The sequence below is a fragment of the Coffea arabica genome, chromosome 3e, assembly GCF_036785885.1.
Source record: "Coffea arabica cultivar ET-39 chromosome 3e, Coffea Arabica ET-39 HiFi, whole genome shotgun sequence".
NCBI lineage: Eukaryota > Viridiplantae > Streptophyta > Magnoliopsida > Gentianales > Rubiaceae > Coffea > Coffea arabica.
The window spans coordinates 37,930,562-37,955,102 of NC_092315.1; the positions used below are offsets into that span (position 1 = coordinate 37,930,562).

Below are 24,541 nucleotides of genomic sequence, written 5' to 3' on the forward strand. Positions count from 1 at the left end.
ATTCATGCAATAGCAATGAATTAATTAAAGAGGATTTCTTTTAAATTTGATATGAGTGTAGATTGTAGATAAATGTGTTACGCTATGTTCATATTGTTTAGCTGGACTTACCTAATGAAAGAAATTAGTTACAATTCAATGTTCCTTAACATCATGTTGGAGAAATATTATTTTATCTGAATAAATAATGACCATGAAGTAAAACTGGTATGGTATTGTAAATTAGTATTTCACTAATGTAATGATATTAAATTAGTTCATCAACTGATTTAGTTTCGATTAGTATAAAATGAGCATGGTTTTAACTTTTATTTGGATGTTTCTAACAGCACAATTAATTATGATAATGTTACATTGTGTGATGATTTTGTTAAGGCTGACATCCCTCCTGATATACCTTTTTTGTTTGTCTTATAAAATTATTTGGCCCAAACAAAACTCGTAGATGCATTCAATGAACCAGTCAGTAAATGGCTCTCCAAATGCTGTTGCTCTCGAAATCAAGGAAAGTCCAACGGTATGCATACATTTACTAGATAAAATAAAGTCATTTTTTCGTATCGTAGAGCTACTTTTTCTTTAATTGTAATGGTGGGCACCCGAATGTTGTCGAAGCACGCATATTTTGTAGTTAACATTTAATGCTTTAATGGCATATTATTTTGTATTATCCGAAAGTCCACTAATTGGCTAATCAGGGGCCTCATTGAAGTGTCCCTACAGAATAGATGCACCTCAAATTTTTTATATTTTTTAAGTATAACTCCGTCAGAAATATCTTAATGATCTGAAATATCATTTTTGTTATAACGTCTAGTCCAATTTAGCTTTGTAACTGAGCAGTATAGGCATTGCTAATGTGTTGTTGATAGTTGAATAGTTATATTATACAATGTAGGCAGAGCGTGCGGCAATTTCAACACACTGTGATAAGGATGCATATCATGTATTTTCACCATCATCCTAGGTGATAAATTTTTATCATTACATCACATATTTATAGTATCTTGTTAATTGGATATTTCGACAGCATATATCATTAACCGTATGTTCCATTAACTGTATTGACTAATTTGCCATCGTTACGCGTTTCAGGAAAGAAATAACACCTAGGGATTGCGACTTACTGTAGACGTCAACTCCCCTCAGTTGCAGGTTGATGAATGATATGTACCTACAATTTTTATGAATACAAAACAATTGGTTGTTCCAAATATCCGTCTCCCAAGTTCACCTCATTTACTGATGTTTGTACTTGTCCAGAGAAGATATTGCTCAGTTTCGATCGGTTCCGTATTGTAAGCTTGTTTTAATATACAATCTTTCAATGAATTAGTGCTTGTTGACAGTAACTCTAAAATTACTTCCGACATTAAGTGTCTAGCACCAGATTTGCAGTGTCTAGTACCAGATTTTTTAGATATTAGGTGTCTAGCATCAGATTTTTCAGATATGAAGATGTCTAATACCAGATTTACGGTGTTTGTGGATGAACATTTACTAAATGCAGTCATGTTGTCCCTATCAGGGAATGCTGCATATATACGATACAAGAAATTGATAAGCTGTTACAACTTATTGATTTGCTTGTACAGACACCTTGTCATGTTCGTTTATGTTAAAACTTAGATATGTGATTTACAATTGTATTAACGATGAGTATTACAAATAGAATTATAAGAAATTCAATAGGTATCACTCCTTTGGTACGAAAAGAAAGTTACAATTGGCATCTGGGATTGGTTCCACACGACCACATGCCAAGTAACAGTTTCATAAAAGAACATGATACTTTGTTGGGACAACTAATTTGAAAGTGGGATAACTAATATTTAAAATGCAACAAATAGTCATAACGAGATGTACAGATTGAGTTACAACCAGTTAGGTGTATGTTACAATTCATTACAACTAATGAATTTGCAATCGGCAGCTTTTCATCTTCTCTAGTTAAAATTAGTGATATTATAACTAGTGATTTTATAACTAGTGATATTTCTCGATGTTACAACTAGTGATACTACAACTAGTTAACATCCGATGAACCTTTCCTTTTCTCTTGCTTGTGCAATTGCCCTTGGCACAAACAATAATTCCTCCCTCCGACACATTAAATTTCTTAGACACTTTATTAAGTGTCTAATGAGAATACAGAGATGATCGTTTCGAATTTCAAAATATTTGATGTAGCGAGACCTTCTCGAGTATCTCATTAAAATAGCGAGATCTTCCCAAACATCAAGCGAGATCTTCCCAAACATCAAGCAAACCTGGATGCTTTTAATTGGCTCACAAGAGCTTGATTTAAAACTGAACACTGTATTGATGAAACTGTAATCCCTATTATAGGGAGGTTGAAGATAAAAAAATGAATCGAGTACACGAGTCCATTGCCGCTTTAATATAAAGAGAAATTGGAAGTGTGAAGTTGAATAACAATGCAGGCAAAAATGAAAGGGGGACGAACAAACTGGAGTCTATGTAAGGGATATACGCCTACAAGGGAGGCCTTTTATAGTCCGTAATACCCTTTAATATGGTAAAATATCAGACTCTAATGCATATAAGGCCAACTAGTACATCATGGAAGTGGAAGTTATAGAGTCACATGCAGCGCCTGAACCATGTCGGATCAGAATAATTATGTACAAAGCGTGAAATTTGTAGTGCCAAGAATCTTGTTTCGTGTTACATCGTGCTGCAAATCAGTTACAAACTTTAGCACAATTTTTGGGGAGACATGTATGAACCCCATACTGTGATGTGTTCGTCGTCCAAATTTAACAACAGGTACACTTATGTACATATGAAAACTGTTAATTTAAACGTTCCATTAACATACAACAAGGTTAACGTAGTCCTTCTCATCGGACCTGATTCTAGTCTACACCAATTCAAAATCTACAAGGTACACATAACAATGTACAAATGTGAGAAGATTCAATTTTGTCAAACTACAGTCACATCTTACTTAATAAAATTCAAGCATTACCAACATCCTATCATGCCCGTCTTGCTTCTTTCAGGTTTGAAAATCTGTCCAAAAGCTTAGAATTCTTTGCTGAGGTACACAATCAAGTTGTGTACAACACTCAATACTTGCCAACATTTTCCTATCCAATTTAAACATAATAGTAATTTTTCATGTCCATGGTAACAGCTATTTTCCACAATTCCAGATGTAAATTAGAAAAAAAATATAAGCAAATTATAATACCTCTGTAAGCCAAACAGCTAATCTTCTGCTCCAATGCTCTAGGAATGTCATGATGAAAATACCACTATCACAACTGTTCATGTTGACTTCACATTAGAGAGGTTGCAGTTTATATGTTGTAATAAAATATTTGCAGCTGTAACAATTAAACATGTGAGAAATAAAACTATTTACACTTTATTTGGTGAGTGATGAGAGACATCGGCAAGTGCAAACGAGAAACTGGAGAAGTCAATAGCGAGGCCAAACTTTGTCGCCACGATCAACCCCAAGGCACGTTTCTATAGCACCAAAGATTATGTCAAGCAGATTAGAAACACTACAATATAGTCCTCTTCTCTTGTAATGCATTTATGTGACAGTCCAACATATCAGTCGATTAAGTACACTTATGTCTTTACTCTTTGCTTGATCGCTATTAGGATGTAGCAGGTACATTTGTCTCTGTGAGACATCAAAGCTGTAAACAAATCAATACCCCTCTGTGCATACCGGAACAAGTATCTGAAACGAATGAGGTATAAAAAAAAAAAAACACAAAAAAGGTATGTAACCTGATTCTACATTTTTGGATATTCAACATCTAATAAAAAAGTCTTGGGTTAAAGGTGCTAATTGCATACCCACTCACAATTCGCGGGATCAACCCCTGTATTGTTATTGCGAATCTTGAATAGCTTTTTCAGCTTAGCAGATAAGCTGACATCAGACTGCTTGTCAAATTTTTTCATTTTTAAAATTTTTTCCTACAACCAATAACATAGGCGAGTAGAAGACATCAGTAATAGTGTACTGGCTCGTCATACCAATTTAGATATGATGCTGAAAAAATTTAACACATTACAAGATGCATTCCAAATTTCATACTCACAACTGGGGTTCAACGATGTAGCGTTCAAGTAACTAACACCTAACATATATACATAGTCAAGTAACGATGGGTTCAACGATCTAATCTCTCTTTTACATATCAAGTAACTAATACCTAACATGATGTACATTTTTGTAAACTGATTGTATCTCATAGATCATCCTGTGTAAGATACTCACAGACAAACAAAAACTGCTCATACAAGTAAAATTACACATGTACTATAGAGAGATGCATAAATTGATCAAAGGGCTAAATAACTGTTCCAAATTTATGTGTACAATTATACTACCTTTTATAGATATACGCAGTTAAGTAACTAATATCTAACATAATGTATATTTTTATAAACTAATTGTACCTCATACATCACTCTGTGTAAGATGCTTATAGATAAATTAGTATTATTCATATAGATAAAATTATAAATCCACTGCAGCCTACACGGAGATACACAAGTGGGCCAAAACATCAATAATCATTCCAAATGTATGCATGCCATTGCATCATGCATATTGCAAACTATGCATATTGCTGTGATGACTAATTGCAATATGCATGTGAGTAAATAACAGCATGTTTAACAATTTCTATGCATCGTATTGATGAATAACATATTGTTCATTCTGATAAATATGGTGTACATCACACACCTTATCTAGGTCAATAATCATTTCAAAGTTATACATATCATTGCAGTACCTTTTACAAATATACACAGTCAAGTAACTAATACCTAACATGATGTACATTTTTACAAACTGATTGTACCTCATAGATCACCCCGTATAAGGTGCTTATAGGCAAATTAGTATTACTCGTACAAGTAATATTACACATCTACTACAGCTTGTAAGGAGATGCCCAAGTTGGTCAAGGCACCAATAACCTTTTCAAAGGTATGCATACCATTACACTATCTTTTATAGATATGCACATTCAAGTAACTAATATCTAAAATGACGTACATTTTAGTAAACTAATTGTATTTATACATCACACTGTATAAGGTATTTACAGACAAGTCAGTACTACTCATACAAGTAAAAAAATATTTACTAAAAATCAGTACAAGTTGTGACTGCAACGGCTAATTGCAATATGCATGTGGACAACTAACTGCATATTCAATAATTTGTACACATTGTATTTGGTCGGTTACACGGTGTACATTATTTCAATCAGATTATATATTCACTAAGTATGTATGTACTTATCATTCATTGAAGTAAACTATCTATCTAATTTAATGCACTCTCGTAAGAACTAATGGTCAATTTCATAGACGATTGTAACAAATAACCATCTAGTAAAAACATCTGATATAAATGTTATTAATGACTAACATGCTATACATTCCAATAAATACGGTGTACATCACATACCTTGTCTAGACAAAATCTTACAAGTTATTCAAAGTTACGACATACTTTAAAAGCAATTACAAGTAGTAAAATTTATATCTTGCAACAAGTTACACTATACTTTAAAAGCAATTACGAGTAGGTAAATATCTTTGTAATCATGTTATGGAATACCTTTCAATGAGTGTACCTTCTTGATGTTGTTAAGCCATCCTAATCCTTGTTTAGGTAGACTTTTCAGATGCTAAAACCTATGACAAAATCATATATGTGAGTAATGGTCGCATAGTGTCACAGTTGTGCACAATAGGTTTCCGATAATATACATGTTGTTAGATGACAGTTACGGTTTGTAGTCATAAATGTACGCATTGTGAGTCAGACATTACAATGTTGTACTCTATATTTCATTCGTGGAATTTACAATAACTCACTTTGCTTATCTTTTATCTTTGTATGTATCAATCTACTGTGATGTAAGTGCCCATACACAGTCGGTAATACAGTTTAAACTATATGGTGTCACTGTTATCCTGCAACAAGAATAAAAAAAAAGCAAGGAACAATTACCTTCACACTCTCCCTGTTATTTTATATATCTATAAACATCCTAAGTCATTTAATTCGTCTATTGAGTCAAATTTACAAACACTTGGCATGCATAAGTTCCCTGTGCATAAGTTCTTTAAGTTGGCTCTCAATGTATCTAATTTGTGCTACCCATATGATTTCCTTGCTTAGGTTTTCACCAGAGTTTCATGTCACACTGTTTTAAACAAGTTGTATGAACAAAATCATGCAAGTAAATTCATCCCCCTTCTGTCGTAAAACAAGCCAAATAGTGCAATGAGTTTGCAATATTCTTACCTTTGGGGTTTAGTCCAATTCGATTGAGTCTATTTCTGCTTTAGATCTCACCAACTTCTGCCTTTTTGCAGCCTTTATGAAAAAATTTTGTCCTGCAATAGTTACTTCTTGTGTTCCTTCAGTATACTGATTGATGATACTATATTTCTGCAACACTTTCTCCAAAAATCTCTCATTTGAAATTTTTCAATTTGGGGTAAGGATATTATTTTGCTGATACTGTGGAATTGTGAATAAATGTTTACAAGATATGTTTTTGGAGGGAGACCAAAATTTTATTTCATTTGAAGATTTCAGATGAAGAGTCGTGCCTCATTAATTTGAGCGGGAATTTTTGGAACGGACAGCTGAGGTATTTTAACGGAGTCCGTTAGCCTCTCAAATGTTTTTTTTTTTATTTTTTTCTCTACTCACTTACTAAAACAGCGTCGTTTCCTTTGTTGCTGCCTCCATTATACGTGGCTTGTTGCAGTCCTCTCATTTCCTTTTGTGAGAGGACTGCTCAGGGACGGTCGACCTGATGACCGTCCCTGCCCCGAATCCGTTGAATGGACAGACATTGTCCCACTCAAATACGTGGCTTTACTTAAAACAATCACACTTTTTCTCGAATTCCAATCAAAATATATCATTCGTTGGTTTTTTCCGTTGCGAGAGTTTCTCTCATTTTTTTGAATTGAATTGTCGAGTCATGGTTGGGTTTTATCTGTGTAACGTCTCCCTTGGAAGGATATTTCCACTGCTGCATTATATTTGGTGGATTTGAACCTGAATCTTTAGTTAAAGTTATGATTATAGTTCTAATTTTCAAAATCTGATTCCGATTCCGATTCAACAAATGGCCGGTTCGATTTCGATCCAGTTTCGATTCAATTTTTCACGGTGGGCCACCGCTAAGCTGCCTCAGCTTATCTGTTCAAGGCGTTTGTTTTGGTGAATGGCCAACAATGCCTCGGACCTTGGGGCGTAGCCCAGGGCATAAAAAGCGCATGCGTTGGGGCTAAGAAACCGCATATAAAAGTCAAGGAGAGATATGGGTTGAGAAGCTTTTGAGTCCGGGAAAGATGAAAAGTATAGGAAGATTTGTATGATTGTTTGGCTCCACCAATCGATATGATGGGTTGAACAAGTACCATGAGCATTACTCCTCCAGGATAAAGAAGCTAGTGTTGAATCACCAATATTGTTTTTGACGATCGTTCAAGATAAAATTCTAATAGAGTTTTCAGGTTAGCTAGCTTGCATTTATGAATTAAGTCTTACAACTTTATAGTCGTCAGTTTTAACTTTTCATTGGCATAGTATTGTTAGCTTGGGATTTTAGAACGCCTTTGCATTTTTCAAGTAGTCAAAATTTTTGAAATAATACCCTTATCTTCGTGTCTTCTAACTAATTTATGCCTACTTTGATTTTATGTTTCTATGAAATATATACACTAATCATTTTTGGATTATAAACTGAACCTTCTTTTTTCTGACTCCATCTCACATCAATAATCTGATCGCCCCACATAATTATTATTTCAAGAGCTTTAGTCATAATAGAGTTATAATCATACCACGTGGGTATGATTATAACCATATGTGAATAACAGGTGAGAGTGGATAGATCTGTCAAATCAGCATATATTGAAGAAGGGATAATTTCACAAACCTCCCCTGAGGTTTTTAACACTTGCACTAACACCTCTCGAGGTTTTAAAAATTTAACTGACCTCCTTTGACAGAAATTTGGGGCCCTTTGCTTACATCATGATAGCTGAAATTACCACTTTGTCCTATGAAGTTGGGGCTAATGACTAACGTAAATTTGGGGAACAAATGCATTTGAATTAGTTAATTACATTTAACTAGAATAATAGAATCTAATATCTAATTAGCCAATTAAAAGTCCATTACAGAAAGGCGCCAATTGAGGATGAAATTTAGCCCCAATTTTGTGACTGATACAATTTGACAAGGATGTTTGAACAAGTTTCTAATATTGTAGTCATATAACTAGAAGAAAAGAAATAGAGAAGGAACAAAAAACAAAGGAAAAAGAAGAAGAAAATGGAGACAAAGTGAAGATGTTGTTCATCTATTGGAAGTGAAGGTGATTAAAAGCATAAATCAAGGTACAAATTTCCTTTTCATCTTAGCCTACTACAAGAAAATGTTCTATTGAATTAGTTTCAAGAAAACTAGTATGTTATCTAGTAAATTTTTGGTTGATCAGTAGATTTTTGAGTTGGTAGTAAAGTTCAATTCTTGTACTTCATGTATCCTATTGTTATGCGTAAATTTGTACAGTAAGGAAGGGATAATAGAAAGTTATTAAGGGTTGAAGTAAACGTTGGTGTATTGTTATGAATCTTATGTTAAGTAAAAGTTGTATTTTGTTGTTGAGTTGGTAGCCATAATTTTGAGTTTGTATTACAGTTTGATGTATACAGTTTAAAAATTTAATGGATTAAATATGGACTTTTTTTATCATCACTACCTAAGCAAATCTTCTACTAATACATGGACCAAGAGGGCATTCATGGAATAAAAATCTCATCTCACTCGTGACAATAATATTTTAATCCAGTTTGGACTAAATTGTTATCAAAATCTCAAAAGTAAGGGTGGTCACTCATGATATCAGGGGACGATTGTGAAATTATCCCACTGAAGAAATGACAAATTGTGCCAGTTTACTCGGGATCCACATTTATTGTGCTAGTTATTGTGCCCATGGTTCACAATATCGGCCGATACAGATACGTATCGGTCGAGTCGTAACCGAAATAAAGTGAATTGATACGATACCAATTCCCGAATCTCGGATATTATCATATCCCCGACGACTTTCTCTGATTCGGCCGATATTGGTCGATTCGAATCTGTGATACATGATATCGGCCGATATATCCGAGTCGACTCGGATATTTTTTTAAATTGTGCCTTTTTTGGTATTTTCGAATTTTAATAATTTTTTCAAAATTTTTGGAAACTTTCATGTGCAGTAATATGCATATCACCTGATATTCAACCGATATGCGGCGATGGATGTGAAACAACCGAAACCGCGATGCGACCGCGACCCCCAATGACGAACCATGATTGTGCCAGTTCACTCTAAATCCACAAAATTAACTCTTCTACCTATATAGTAAAAGCGCGAATGAGTTTTGGCAAAAGAGTGGTCGTCTGCTTATTTGTCAAGCTCTCATTGGTTAAAATGTGGTCGTCCTCCTCACGCCAAAATCACGTGCCCAGCTAGAGATATATTGGAGGGTTTTCTTTCTTTCTGATGTGTTCTGCCGAGGATGGGACTAGCGCATGGCTCGATACATTAGAAGGGTTCTCTTTCTCCCTTGTTCATAGCTGTTCTCCTCTCTCTCTCTCTCTCTCGTCTGATTGGGTTTTAGACTTTTAGTCCCTTGGTTTACCCCTCCGATTCTTCATTTACACGAACTTTCTTCTCTATATGTGTTTGTTCTTTATCCACTGGATCCAATCTAAGACGTGCAGTAGCAGAGAAAATCACATCAATTGAAGGTTGGTTAGTGGCTCAAGGATTACTACCATCAAATTCTTATCTTTCTCCTCCTCTGATTTCTATACGATTGGGACTAGGGCTTGGTAAACACTCTTCGTCCTGTCACTTACTTTCTTCTCTTTTCAAACTCACCGGCGGACCAACATTTCTTCCATACCTCTCCGATTTTCTCTGTATTGTTTTCTCTAAAAATTAAGGTCGGAAGTCTGCCGGCAGCTTCCAGTGCCCCACACCACAAAACCCATTCAATAGTAGCCAACCGCTCTCCTCCAGTCCCCACATATATATGTTCCTCTGGCACTGGTTGACAAAAAGCCTCGCGCCAGAAACTGATCTACCAGTTTGTTTCTCGAATTATCACCCCTCACCCCCTATTTGGGAAATACTTTAGTGGTAGTATCCCTGCTACCTAGCGCGATAGCCTTTGTTTCCTCAGTGGTGATGGAAACTCTGGCAGCTTCATCCGCCAAGCTACTGGTATATGTGGAGAATCAGAATCCGAGAGACAAGCATACCAGTACCGGTTTTTTGGTGCCAAGCTCCGACAACAAGAGCTGCTGCTGCCCGGAGTAGACCAGAAATTCGTTTTCTTGGATACCTGAACAAGCATGCCAACTTTGGTTATTCATCTTCACATTCACTTTCCTTTCATCGGAAAACCATTCACCCCATTCCTTCTGTCCCTGCTCTGTCAGAGGTGATCTCCCTTTGGCTTGCTCAACTATTTGTCATCAACTTCCCGTTCTATTTATTGCCATCAACTATTTGTCAGGGTGTTTTGCTAACACCCTCTCCTAACGGATGTACTAATGCTTTTTCTTGATTCCTTATCAAATCCCCATTTAAAGTTTCTTTAAAAAAAAATTAAGGTCAACAACAGCCACAAATGACCTTCAATTTTCAGGCTTTTGTTTCTGGTCTTTTTAGATGGGATGCAAATAACTTGTAGATTTACTCAACTTTTCTCTGTTCTTCCAATGGTCTTTATTTGCTTAAAAATTAATAAAGCTCGGTTTAATATCTCTGTTACTCAATTATTTTCTTAGCGATAAGAACTTTGATCTTCTAATCTTTATATCTTAAGATTTTTTATTTTATTTTATGTGTTATTTATCCGATTTCCTAATTTTTATAGTATTATCTTTGCAGGAAAAAGATGACAACTTTTATGGGATGCAAATGCAAGTACTTGTGGATATATTCCATCCTTTTTTGTCCTCCAAAGGTCTGTTCTGCTTTATTTATCTATTGATTTATTTGTTTATTTATTTTTTGCCGATAAAAACTTTGTCCTTTTTATTTCAGTCTCTACTCTCAAATCACTTGAAGTTTTTATTTTGTCCTTTATTTTATTGGATCATACTATTATTTTTATAGAAAGGAAGATGAATTTATTAGGTTTTAGCTAAAAATAGGCATGAACATCAATGTTTTCCTCTGTAAACATTTTTTCTAGTGCTGTTTGACAGAAAGTATGAGTTATGGTGGTTTCTTAAAGCTTTCTAGAAGCATTTAATCCCTAAAATGTTACATGCCTTTCTAAGAGCTCTTAAAGCTCTTTCATCATTACATGTATTGATTTCCTTCTATGTTTCTCCTATTGTGTTCCTTCATAGGGTTTGTGACTGTCTTCATTTATATCCTGCTAAAAAATGTTGGTTTGCTTGCGATTTCAGATTAATCAAAAGATGATGAAATCTGCAATGATTAAAGATCTATACTCTGAAATTGACAGACTGAAGCAAGGTTTGTTGATTGCTCTGTCTATGTCTGTTCATGCAAGTGCGTTGTGTACACTTCCATAAATACAGAAATCTTTGGTTTACAGACTGGTTAAGCACATTAGATAATTTTGCACATGCCGTGACAATATTGCATTGAATCTATTTAACAATCTTATGTTCATCAGAGGTGTATGCTGCTAGAGAAAAAAACAGGATTTATATACCAAAATATCGTTATCTGCAGGATGAAGCCGAGAAAAAGGTCCCAATCTGGTCATTTGGTCTGATGATGACATGTATTACCTGAAAATTTCCCCTAAAAATTAGTAATTTTGTTTCTAATTTCAGGCAATGGTTGAGAAGATAGAACGCATGGAGCTTGATGTGGAATCCAGGGACAAGGTATGCTTGAGAAATGAATCTTTAAGCTTGTCTTTTCTTGTTGCCACTTGCAACACTTGATTGATTACACGTTATGCTTTTTGAGCAGCAATTTGTGGTGCTTCAGGAACTTTACAAATCTCAACAGCTATTGACAGCAGAGTTAAGTGACAAACTTGACAAAACTGAGATAAAATTAATTTATTTTGTTGCCCTCATAATAGTACGTCGTGTTTTCCCCTCTTTTGCTCATGATGTCACAACTATATTTTTGTTGTGCTCTAGAAAATGCTGCAGGAAACTGAGCATGCTTTGGCTGATCTGGAGGAACGGTTTAGACAAGCTAATGCCACAATAAAAGAAAAGAAGTATCTGATGGCCAATCTTCTGAAGTCTGGTGAGGCCAATGTTCACCACAGTTTAAAGTTGTTCACATATAGTCCTAAATGCTAATGTTGCTGCATAAATAATGCATCTATTATTATTTTCCTGTTACTTAGGCTACCAAGTCATTCTAATAACTTTTTTCAATTTATGATTTTTTGTTGCATCTGATCTGCTAGCCTGCAATGCTTTCCTGTCTCCTAAGCAATTTTCCTTCTTATTTGACTCTAATATTCAGTAATATCTAGGTGAGATCTGTGATGTTATATACATGGGCCATTTCATAATTTTTGCTTGTGTAACTTGCCTTGGTAAATGGGAAACAGAAAGGAGTGATAAAGGGCCACAATGAGCTGAATATTTTTTTTGATAGACATAATTAAGTTTTTCCAGTTTGACTGGTGATATGAGGTCCCTTTACTTTCAATATTTTAGTCTGTTTACTTGTGCAACTTGCCTTTGGTTAAATAGGAAACGCAAAAGAGTGACAGAGGCCCACAATGAGCTGAATTTTTTTTGCTAGACACAATTATGTTTTTGAATTTCTCTGCTTGCTTTTTCTCACCTTATGTACTAATAACAACTATCCATCATGTAAAAGAAATCTTTCTATAATCCATCAAGACATTATTAGAACAGTTTTCTGACATCATGTGGTCTTCTTCTACCAGAGAAAGCACTTATGGAGCGGGCATTTGATCTTCGAACAGAACTGGAGAATGCTGCATCAGATGTCTCCAATTTGTTTGCTAAGATTGGTTTGTATGCTAAGCTTAGTGATCTAAACAGAATAAGGATGTATTATGCCCAAAACCATGCAGTTTAATGTTGTTATTCATGCATAATTGCTTATCCAGAGCACAAGGACAAAATAGAAGATGGAAACAGAATTCTTGTCCAGAAGTTCCAATCACAGCTAACGCAATAGCTTCGCATCTTGCATAAAACTGTGACAGCTTCAGCAACACAACAAGAGCAACAATTAAAGGATATGGAAGAAGATATGCAGTCTTTTGTATCCACAAAGACACAGGTATTGTATACATGGAATAGCATAAGCTTGTATCTGCATAGATTGTTTGTCAATACATTCACGTCTCTCTTGTGTGCTAGGCTACTGAAGAGCTTCGAAGCTGCCTCAAGTAGTTGAAAACCATGTATGGTTCTGGTATAGAATCTCTTGACAGTTTAGCTGGGGAACTTGATGGGAATTCACAGTCAACTTTTGGACATCTAAATTCTCAGGTCTCTGGGCATTCATCTTCTCTGACTAAGGTGAGTATCTCTTGACATTGAATGCTACAACCATGATTTGCCTCTGTATCTTTTGATTGATCAATGTTCAAAAAATGCAGCTTTTCAATAGTATTGCTTCAGAGGCTGATAAACTGCTGAATGATCTTCAAAATAGTCTTCACGGTCAGGAGAGCAAACTAATTGCATTTGCACAGTAGCAACGTGAGGTTGGCATTTGCTTAAGAAACTAAAGAAACATGCTTGGCCTGATAACTTTCCATTCTCTGATCTAATTTGAGAGAACCAGCTAATGTTACTCACATTGACATCTTCTGCAGGCTCATCAAAGAGCTGTCACGATAACAAGGTCAATTGCTGAAATAACTGCCAACTTTTTCAAAACTTTGGATGCGCATGTTTCACAATTAGGCCGAATTGTAGAAGAATCACAGACAGTCAATGATAAACAATTATCTGATCTAGAAAAGAAGTTTAAGGTGATTTGACTTTTTTCCCACTTGAACCTATTTTCTGCTCTAAGTTGTGGTCTTGCTTTAAGTTTGATTCTGTTTTGGTTTCTTCCTTCAATGTAGGAGTGTGCTGCCAATGAAGAAAGGCAGCTCTTAGAAAGGCATTAAATGCTTGTTACATCCCTAAAATGTTACATGCAAAGAATTGGATGAACAATATAGAAACGATTGAACAACATCAAAATTAATGCTCGTTGTAAATTTAAGAACACCACAGATAATCAATCCTCCACAGAATAATAGAAAAAATTAGTAGTGTTTACTCATTGTTTAATATTTTTGAATCTCCCATTTACTTCTCCCAACACTTCATCCCATCTCTACATGAAGCAAAATCATACTATTGAGTTTCAATTTTATTCGCCTCAATTATTTTCTTTTTGATCTTTTTCTCGACACCACGTTAGATGCAAACCTTTATTTACTCGCATTTTCTTACAACATTGCTTATTTAAAAGCTTAATCATTTTATAACCAAATAACTTAAATGCAATGCATACGATATATGATATCTCCACTTGAAAATTTGGGCATTTTCTGGGCAACATGAAATTAACACCGTGCATCGCGCGGTGATCCCCTCCTAGTCCATTTCAACGAATGATACTTGCAGTAGCAAATTAGGCCATTACAAGAACCCTGCATTCAACAACTATGGTTCAATGAAATTTAAAGACTGAGTTATCTTCTCAATAATTTTCACATTACGTTTCTCATCGTCATGAAGTACCCATGACGAACCATGATTGTGCCAGTTCAATCTGGATCCACAAAATTAACTCTTCCATTTCAACGAATGATACTTGCAGTAGCAAATTAGGCCATTACAAGAACCCTGCATTCAACTACTATGGTTCAATGAAATTTAAAGACTAAGTTATCTTCTCAATAATTTGCACATTACGTTTCTCATCTTTATGAAGTACCCAACCAGGAATTAGTTACTATGGTTTTGCATTTTTTTATATAGGTATTTTAAATTTTTGGTAAGATCCAACTGTCTTTTCATCATTATGTGAGGATGGATTGTTGAAGATATAAAAGTATGTATATTTAGTTTTATTGCCTTGGTGAGTTTTTTGTTTAGATGGCATGACTTTTTTTCCACTCAACAGGGAAAACATGGATTTGGAGCTCGTCTAGCTAAGAATAATGTGCATTTCATCTCACAGCATCTTCACAAGAAATATGTTCAAAAGAAGCCTGCAGATTGTTCTGACCTGTTTCTTTCGTCTATTACTTGGCATCTACTACTCCTGTCCAGATGGAGATTCACAGATGCAGACTTTTACATTACAGTTAAGTTTAGATAATAATGGAAAAAAAGACATCTGATGAATGTTATGGAGCTTCTCTTAGCACAAAAATAGATGAGAAACTTTCACAGTTGATCATGTCCATTGTGTCCCTTTGCAGGAAAACCATTTGTTGGAGAATTAAACAGAAACCAAATGCAATAACAGTAATTAAGTAAAAATCAAGAAACGAAGTCCCATAAGAAGATGAGAGGGCAGGCAACGGCCCTGACACTTAATTACAGATTTTAGCAGGACTTTTCTTCGGATGGATCATAGCGTAGCCAGCAAACGAATTTTATTTTTTCTCGATGCAGTTATTCCAGTTGACTCTGACATGTCCAAGTCATTGGGATCTAGGCCGTTTCCCGTTTGGGAGTTTCCAGTTGAAGTGGTAAAGCAGAAAAGCTAAAGGAACATAAACATTAGCTAAGCCAAATGAAATTCCAAGGCACATCCTTCTTCCTGCACCAAATGGTAAATATTCAAAATGAGTTCCTGCAAAATCAACTGGATTATTTTCAAATCTCTCTGGTTTAAAACTCTCTGGATCATCCCAATACTGCGGGTCGCTTTCCACTGCCAAGACTCTTGTTTGCACAGGGATGACATATCCATCAATCTCACATTCCTCCCTGCATTCTCTAGGGATTAGCAAAGGGAGAGGAGGGTGTAACCTTAGTGTTTCTCTGATCACTAACTTTAGGTACTTCAATTCTTGAACATCATCTGCTTCAAACATTTACTTTCCCTTGAAGGCTGTCCTTATTTCAGATTGCGCTTTGGCTATCACATTGGATTTTTAATCATCTCGGACATAGCCCATTCTACCGTTGTGGAAGAAGTTTCAGTTCTAACAGAAAACACATCCTGCATCAACGAATAAAAAGTGCAAAAATTAGAGATTGGAATCATAAGAACTACATAATATTCAGGACCTGGTGCTTACTATCACAATAGCTTTGATGTTATCATTAGTAATTGGAATTTGAAGATCACCGCTATCTTTAACTTGCAGTAAAACATGAATTAGATCTTCATTGCCAGATTCACCAGTGGACATATTTCTCTGCGGGTTGTTGATGTACTGATCGCTTGTATTGACCAAGAGTCTATCCATCTTAAGATAGACCTTCACCAACTACCTCTTGACAGAGAGGAGGGGATGCAGAATTTTGAACGAAGGCAAAAGATCAGAAATATCAAAGGTACTTGAAAGGGGTGCCAATTCGCACATTAACTTTAAGAATTTGCCATGAATTTTGCCAATTCGCACATTAGCTTTAAGAATTTGCTTATTCGCACTTAAGATGGAGGCCTCTTGACAGAGAGGAGGGGATGTGATTCTGAACGAAGGCAAAAGATCAGAAATATCAAAGGTACTTGAAAGGGGTGCCAATTCGCACATTAGCTTTAAGAATTTGCTGTGAAGGTCTTTGTTTACTTTGCCCAACACTGCTCTACAAACCGTAGAACATGCGTATGAGTATAGACTTAACAAGATGCAAAGCCTCATCTTGCCGAATAGAGCCAAATGATTGGACCTTTTTAGCACTAAGGAGCTCCAGAGCACATACCTTTCGCACCTGCCTCAGGTAGTCACCATAAGGGCAGAAGGCAATGTCTGAGCTGTTATACGTTATGATTTTGCTGAGTAGAATCTCTAACCGGTTCGTGAAGGAAAGATCATGAGTCTTCATAATTTCTTTAGCCAAATGCGACGGTGATACAACGATTGATGAGATTTCACCAAGTTGAAGGTGCATTAGAGCTCCATGTTTCTGAGCTAATTTTATCAAAGCCTGATGGGGTTGGGAACCGATCAAATGATGCATATTTCCGATAATAGGTAGCTTCGAAGGAGATGGTGGTAGTTTCTTGCCTGCCTTGGATCTCCTCCATTCCTTGAATAAAGTTAAAACAAAGGCTAGGAAAAGAAAGAAAGCTATCTAGTTGAAGGGAAGTTCCATTATTCAGCAATGATCTTTGCTGTGGTTAAGTTGTCCCTCTTAGATTTTAATCTATGAAGTCACATTGACACAAAAATTCATTTATTTCAGTTGCATTCTAAAATATATATATACTGAGGTCATAACCAGATTTCAAAGATCTGCGGTATATGATATATTAACGTTAACATTGTAGAAAATTAAGTACATGTGATGCAGCTATTACATAATATCCTTTTGTTTGGAAAAATAATTCGAAACGTAGTTCACATTTTATAAAATGAATTTTTGACCAAAAATTCACCACGTGCTTTGTACATGATCATTTTGTAGGGGCAAATTGTCAAATCGCATGTCACATAATTGATCCATAGTCCCTTACATTTTATAAAATCAATTTTTTCGTCCCTCACATTTCACAAAATGAATTTTTTCATCCCTTACATTTCATAAAATGAAAATTTTCATCCATCATTAATCATGTGTACGAATCATTTTTTTCTTGTTTTTTAAAATCCATGTATATGTCTATTTGATTTCACCTAAACAAGCTAATTGTAAATAGAGATATATTACATGTTATTCATATTGTTTAGGTGAAATCAAATAGATATATACATGGGTTAAAAAAAAGAAAAAAAACTATTCATAAACATGATCCATGAGGATGAAAATTTCATTTTATGAAATATGAGGGAGGAAAAATTTTATTTTGTAAAATATGAGGGACTATGGATTGGATTATGTGAAATTTAATTTCACAATTTTGCTCATCAAAAATGAGTGCGTACAAGGCACCTAGTAAATTTCATCCAAAAACTAGTCAGAAATCTAGGTAAAGACCAAATTTAACCGATTTAAATTTATAAATGACGCAAATTTACACTTTTGAAAGTGAGGGAAGAAAAATGTTATTTTAAAAAAGTGAGAGTCAAAAAATGTCATTTTACATAATATCATTGGAAGTCAACTTTGGCATTCAGATATGTTGATTTTGGCACTAATGCTCAACAATTGAAAATTTCTTGACATATCTTATTATGACCTCGCGACAATAAACAATGCATTGGAAAATATTAGAGATGGCAGCGGGGCAAGGGTGGGGCAGGAGATCCCACCCCCACCCCACCACCTTCCCCCCGCCCTGCCCAACTTTCCCCGTGAGTGTCCTCACGGGGCTAATAAAAAGTTGTCATATAATTTTTTTTATAGTCAAATTTTAGCAAATAATCAAGTACTAAAATATCAACAGATCACCAAGTTATTATCCATTCTAATTTCACAATTGAAATCCATAAAAATAATCAAACAAAAATGATTTAAATACAATTAAATATGATGAAACAAATATAAATAAAGTAGTCAAGTTTTTACTTTTAACACAAATATAATTATTAAGATATTATTGTTTTTTTTTGAGGAAAAAAATGTTATTTTGTTATTTGTAATTAGGAATTTAGTATAAATATATTAGTTAATTTAGTATAACTAATTAATAATTTTGATTAGTAGACATGTATAATTATTATTATAATTGATAACATCAATTATATTGCATATACTAATATCCATTATATAATATATATAACTAATAATATCATTATTATAAGTTTATAACTAATTAAATTAAATATTACATATATAATTATATACATACATATTATTTTTTTAACGAGTGGCAGGGCAAGGGTATACTCCCCTGCCTCCTGCCCCGTTTCTAAACAATCGAAAAAATTGCTCCTCCCTTGTCTATTTTCAATTCATGATTGGACACAAACAAAATAAATAATGCAATGGCCAGCGAAACAATGGCATTGTGGGGCCCACATGCTTGACGTGGTTAGTAAGTGGCCAATGGCCTTCGGCCACATGGCAAAAAGTCCAATAACCCATGTGTTGTCCATCCTTGAAATGGATAACACGTCAACCTCCTATTTATCGTTCACGTGTCTGTCCCAAGCATGAACGGTGAATAGGGAGGCAACGTGTCGTCACGTGGGACAACAGGGGAAAACTATATGTTTTTTACTGCAAACGGATTTAAGTTTGTAACTACCATTATGCAAATATTTCTAGTTTTATCTACATTATATGTTTTTGGGAGTAGAAAAGTAATAAGAGCTGATTTCTTAGTGCCCATTGTTTGGATAACACAAACATCAAGCATCATGAAGATATGTCGAAACCATAGTTATTAAACCTAGCTCAGGGAGGAACTCGGTGAAATAGGTGGGTCAATGGATTATTGGCTCAATCAGTGGGTGAGTAGTCCAACCGATGGATCACTAAATATATTTAAATATTAGGTCTCATAATTTATGATATGGTTGAAACCATAATAAACTATGCCATAATAAATGTTCAATTAGTCTAATTTATTATACAATCGTTAATTCTTATAAGAATTAACAACCTAAATTTGTTTAGTAATCCACCAAATTTCAAGTATAAAATTTTATCTAAGTGCAATTATCTAGTTTATTTATGAATTTTAAGTGCAAAAGTTTATTAAGAATGATATTTGCCTTTAAAATGAATTGTGTAATATGCTATTTTTTAACTCCATTTCATAACCTATAGAGTTTGGGGAATAATAAAATATTATTAAAAGATTCCAAATAAATTTTGTTTTGAAAAAATAAAATAAGAAAAAAATATAATATATAATATAAGAAGGACAAAGCAACTAACAAATGAATTGTTAGTCCAGTGGTGATTGCACTTTGTGACAGTCCCACCTCCCCCTAAGGCGAACCAAAGGGTTCGAAGGACCGTCTGCCCAATTCTCGTCAGGACTACTGATCCGAAATATACGTAAACCCTACAAAACGTGCAAAAGAACTGCGAGAAAATGAATTGTCAGAAATTGAATTAGCCAAACTAAACGATGCAATAGTACTTCGATTACATGCGCCAACGAAAAATGAAAAGAACAAGTGCCACGTCAGAATCCGGCCAAAAGTTGGCCGGATATCCGGCCGGATTCAGGGCAGTGAGCCAAGACGAATTTTTTTCTTTCTCCCCTGTCAATCCGGCCAAGTATCCGGCCAAGAACTGGCTAGATATACGGCCGGATTTCCTGCATCAGCTTCCCGCCAAATTTTCATTCTTTTCTCGTCAAGTTCCGCACTCGCTTAAATTTCCAATGAACACACGAAAAGTTCATATAACCCTGGAAATGTACAATCTCAAAGGACTACTATTGAAACACATGATTAAACACTTAGATATATATACATTGGAACTTTACAAATCAAAATGTGATAATTGATCAAAATACAAATAGGGTTTTCTATTATAGAAGAGCTTAACAAAAGAATGTCTACATTGACTCGACCCTTTCTTCAAAAATCATGGTTTGAAAGTTTGTCCCCTGTAAGGAAAACAAAGATAACGGGAAAGGGGTAAGCTTATGCTCAATGAGGTACCAAAAGTACAAGCAGTCAAGAATCAGGAAACTTCACTTTTCATCAATCATATAGAAACACCAGATATAAAGATGAACAAACACCTCAGTTAAACATAGTAATTCAAATGGAAAGGATACAGGTAGCTCTCAAGAGCCAAATTCCCGTTGCTTCACCAGAGCTTGATCAAGTAGTAGTTGACACTCCGTCAACTTTCAAGTAAAGTAACCAATCCAGTAGAGCACCACTTTACACCAACTTCCATCCACCAAACATACCTTTTGCTGGGCCCGAACACCACATAGAAGTAGAAGTGGTAATACTCGAATATATCGAAAATCTAGAGTCTCCACTACCAAAGATTTCCCAGAAACAGTCCCTATAGCTTGTCAATTTTCCTCGACCAAGGCCTTACTGGCTCGATTCAGTTAACTACCAATGAGGTTGAGCTCAGATTTCACAATACGGTCATTGGATACACGTCCAAACAACATCATATCAGGCACAAGTATCAGATTCCAATTTATACAGTAAACAGTCACACAGGCCAGAGAAACGAGTGTGATAAAGTACACCTTCATCTCGTCCAGAATAAACAGATGGTTCAGTCATTCAAATCACAGATTGCAAGTACAGATAAACCAGTTAAACAACAAATCATGGGAGTGGTACACTCACAAATCAATGGTAATACTTCACTTTAACCCTGGTTCGTCCTCTTGAACTCTCTCGAGTCCTGTAGTCACATATCATATTACAAGGCTAGCAATACAAAGCCAAATGCATGAAGAAATTAAGGTTTCTAAGACTTCATGTCCTCTCATTTAAACCTCACTTCCACTCATAAACCATACCCAAAATGATCGACCAACTCCAAAGTTAAAGTGGGGTACAAATGGTTCTAAAAGAATGGAATTTCTCAGCTTTGCACAATACTATTTGAAAAATCATATCTCAAGATTCTTAAGTCCAAAATTGATAAACTTTAGACCATCGGAAAATAGATTCAAAGGGTTACAAGTTCTTAGAAGACACATTTATAAGATTCAGACCATAAGTCAGTCAAATTCGAACCACAAATTGCTGCTTCATCCAGTACAAGACAGAACAGGTATGCAATTTCAATCAACTTTGAAAAAATACAGATATTCAAGGGAATTGAGAAAAAGGCTGAAATTTTGTTGATAGTACTCTGATTTTAGTTTCAAAAGCAACAAACATAATACTCTGATTTTAGTTTCAAATGCAACAAACGGAACTCAATTCCGACTTTTCTACAACAAGATATAGCAGATTTCCTACGGCTGCCCAATGGTTCCTTTGAGACAAATTTTCAGTAGCACCTCGTCTTGTTTTCTTTACTTTTCCATCCAAAATTAGCACCCAATTTCCTCTCAATTTAACCTCAATCACAACCACAAGTCATAGGCCACAATACCATCCAAATATAGCACATATATAGCTCAAACATCAACCACAATAAAGCTAAAAATTGGAAACCCTAAACTGAAATTTATGCACCCAAGATGGAAATTTCTTTAGGCAAAGTAAACTAACACATAAACACTAAATGTTTCACATGTCAAAGCTAGTAAATCATGGTAAATCTTTAAGCTTCATATATGGGCAGAAAATTCACTATAAAAATCAAAAATTTCCATATCAACATTTCCAAACATGAAGTATTGCATAAAACTACCAAAGTTGCAACCATAAGCCACTAATTTACAATTACTTGAAGTAGAGAGAGTTTCTTGCCATAAATACCTTAAACCTTATGCAAAGAGGTTACCAACACCTTTATCTTCCCAAATCACTCCACAAAAACCCTTAAGCTTCCTTAGAGAACAACTTCTATGGAGTATTTTGCAAGATTATCGGTGAAATCTCAAGATTCAAGCAAAGAATGGAGGATGAAGTTGAAGCTTTCTTTCTCTCTTTTCCCTCTTCATGTGACTGGCCAAGTTAGATGAAAAATGGAGGAAGTTTGGTCAAAATTTGTTTATCCTTGATATAAAATTAGACCAAATTGCAAGTTAAGTCCATTCTTTCACCTTTTTCAACTAAGAATGTCATTTCCGGCTCTCAAAAAGTAGAGATTTGTTCACTTTGACTTAAATGAAGTATTGTATCATCTTTGCAAATCTTGTGAATAAGGTTTTTGGTAGCTAATTCTCATTTTCCTAAACTATCATAATACAATTGGCAAGCCTAACTGAATTTGTCGAAATGCTAGTTATATTTTTTTTAAACGGCAACGATAATATTTCTATAATCTAATCTATCCTAATCCAGGGGGAGGGGAATCTAAAGAGGCTGTGTATAATGGGTTAATAGGTATAAGAATCTGACTAGATCAAAAAAGTATTCTAACGCCTTCTTTGGATTTTTTTCACTACAGGTAAGGTTCGAACCCCTGACCTATAGGAGGCCACTTAGTCAAAGCTGAGTGGTTAGTTCTATATTCTATTCTAGTATTCTGCCTAGGATAGGATGGCTAGAGGTTGACATCAATACTCGACTAAGATACCGTACCCTTCATTATAACGACCTTTATGAAGCATCCCATAATGAGACAGAGTATTTGCTAGTTAGAAAAGCAAATCCCTAAACCAGCTGTTCCCTTGGGGCTATGTTGTTTGGACCAAGATCAGGTAGAGTTGAAATTTTTGTACAACTCCTACCTATAACTACCTTTACAGAGCTTCCACAATGAGACAAATTTTTGCTAGTAAGAAAGGCAAGTCCTGAACCAGCTAATCTCATGGAGTTATGTTGTTTGGACCAGGGAGGGGCAGGTGCAATTGGAATTTTTGTACAATTATTTAATTGTTATACTTTCTACATAATATGGTAGTTTCCTATATAAATTTGCTCAGTTTATTGTAATTATAAATTTTATTCGTGCATATTAATTCAATGCATAAATAGAACTGCATCTATAAGTGTACATTAAATTATGAATAAAGTACAACAACCATACCCAACCCAACCATACTGCCCCAATTCCATGTTATTTAGTCTTTGATACCAGCAAATTATTTAACATTTTTAGCTTTTAACTAACTCGTACTCATTATCATAAAGATTGCTAGTGTGTTTTTTTTATTATCATTAGAATATAAAGAATAACATTTTACTCCAAATGTAACTTAGAATTTCATTCTCACGATCCTCTTGCCTTTTTTTCTTCCTTCTATTGATTTTTACATTGATTAATGCGTTACTGTTTTATTTTCCCGTATTTCCCTCTATTTTGTCCAATTAATCTTGAATATTTACTTTCCAAAGAAAAGACGTTGATTTGTTTTGTATTTCTTAAATACACGGTTACCTTTTTTATCAAACTGCATTAACCTTCTGAGCATATCTGCCATGATTTTCCATATTTTAAAAGGCTATTAAATATGAATTAGAAGCAATTAATATTGGCAGTAGCAAGAGCATTAAAATATTCTTTTAACCTAGAAGGAAAAAATTTTACATGGGAATATGTACACCAACCTGTTCTAACATATTTATGTATGCACTATCAATCTTCAATTGAAATGACTCCCACACTATCAATACATAGTTGGCATGATGTCCTGATAAGCAATCTTTAAACTCATGAAATTTTGATTGCCACTTCTTGATTAGTTGCAAAATCACTGATATAATTCTTCTTCATCCTTTTCTTCTTTAATCTTGTGAAGGTTCTTCCCCTGAGTGATTTGTATTGTACTTGATGTAGACTCGCATGTGATACTTTGTAATAGAGGTGACATCGATTCAAGTCTAGCTCGAATAT

The 24,541-nt window shown here is 34.9% G+C and overlaps 1 long non-coding RNA gene and 2 pseudogenes across 1 annotated transcript; 2 read left to right on the forward strand and 1 right to left on the reverse strand.

Moving 5' to 3' along the window:
- The first annotated feature begins 11,932 nt into the window (after nt 1–11,932).
- LOC113737589 (kinesin-like protein KIN-5D) lies at nt 11,933–13,788 on the forward strand (annotated as a pseudogene).
- A 173-nt stretch (nt 13,789–13,961) lies between these two features.
- Nucleotides 13,962–14,376, forward strand: LOC140004444 (uncharacterized). The gene is made up of 2 exons (XR_011842295.1): nt 13,962–14,067; nt 14,164–14,376. It is a non-coding gene; the product is annotated as an uncharacterized lncRNA (long non-coding RNA).
- Nucleotides 14,377–15,536: 1,160 nt separating this feature from the next.
- On the reverse strand, nt 15,537–16,515 carry LOC113736610 (premnaspirodiene oxygenase-like; annotated as a pseudogene).
- Nucleotides 16,516–24,541: the final 8,026 nt, after the last annotated feature.